Genomic DNA, 1,526 nt, shown 5'->3' on the forward strand with positions numbered 1-1,526 from the left:
GTTACCTGGCTTTCTCTTCCTCTTCCTTTGTCTGCGATTCTTGCATATTCTCCATTAAGCCTGAGGAGAGTGTAGCATGCACATGCTCCTCTCCAAGATGACCATTATCATGGACTGAGACGTCTACTTTTATTTCATCTAAGCTAGAGCCTATGTTTGCTGTACATATGAAAGGTTGTGAGTAAACATTCTTTAACTTTTACTTAAGAAGATTGTGTCTGTTACTATTTGTGTCTGAGGGAAAGGGTGGACTGGTTGATTTTCATCCAGCTGCTTGCGTTTATATCTCTGCTAAGAAATAGGACCACGAAACTATTCCTATCCAGATGGAAGGCTCCTTGCATAATCCTCAGGTCAAAACTGGGCTTGGAATAACTGGTCTGCCCAGGTTTAAACTACTGTGTTGGCCATTTCACACATTTCCCATGTGTAAGGCATGGAGGTGGCCTCAGAATCAACACTAAGTAGCTAGAAAAGACCAAATTGTACCTTCAATAAGCTCAACTGAAAGATTGGTCTAAGCATTCAGAACAGTGTGTAGTTCAGCAATCCAGGTACTGTTTCCACTTCACATCACAGTATAAGTAGGGGAAGATCTCAAATATGTACTCACATGTTTCAGGCACATGGCAAAACAGATCAGGAAGAAGGCTCAGAGTTAAGGGGCAGGGTCTAAGCATCTATACAGGCCTGAGACTTAGAACCTTAATCTTCAATTATCAGAATTGCTCACACTTCTCAATTTGAAAACATAATTCAAGATATGTTTGAAACTTCTGAAGTTTATTGTAGTCCTACAGTATCACTACTAAATGGTTTGTCAGTACTCTACACTTGACCACGCCTCCACGTTCCCACTTCTTTTTTGCAAGAAAGGTGGAATCTACTGAACATGCTGCCATATTCCTGTGTAATAGTAGCAGCATTATCTGGAAATAACCTTGGAATGAGATAGGAAATTCTAATGGGAGATCTTAAAAAGCCAAACTTCACATGTTCCAAGGCAGCCACGGATTCCTGTCTCACATTAAGCCTCTTTTGCTTCATCTATATTTTCTGCCAGGTTTTGTTGCTGTATGACTCCTAAGAAGGTACAACTTCCTTCCCCTCCATCCAGCCTCCTCATTCTGTCTCCATCCCTTATGCTCTGCCTTGGGAAACTCTGGACTAACACTCCTTGAAGTTGGTTTGTGCTTCCATGTACACCTTGTAAAGCTGGAGCATTTCCTCCTGTGCAGATAGTTTTTTTTTTCATAAGGAGTTGACATCAGTTCAGCTTCTCCGCTGTTTTAGTGCCAGACACTGGAGCACAATATACTGTAACAGATTTCTCACTAAAAGCTAATGTGAAAATGGAACCAAAACCAATATAAATATATTAAGTACGAAGACAGTTTTTAGATGTTGCAATGATTTTTCCTTGTCCTTACAATCTTAGAGGATACTCCTTCAGAGTCATTATATGATTTTAATCAGGTTATATTTTATTGGACTTTTTTTAAAATACAAATTGTAAAAATACGGCC

This window comes from Rhineura floridana, chromosome 8 (genome assembly GCF_030035675.1).
Source record: "Rhineura floridana isolate rRhiFlo1 chromosome 8, rRhiFlo1.hap2, whole genome shotgun sequence".
NCBI lineage: Eukaryota > Metazoa > Chordata > Lepidosauria > Squamata > Rhineuridae > Rhineura > Rhineura floridana.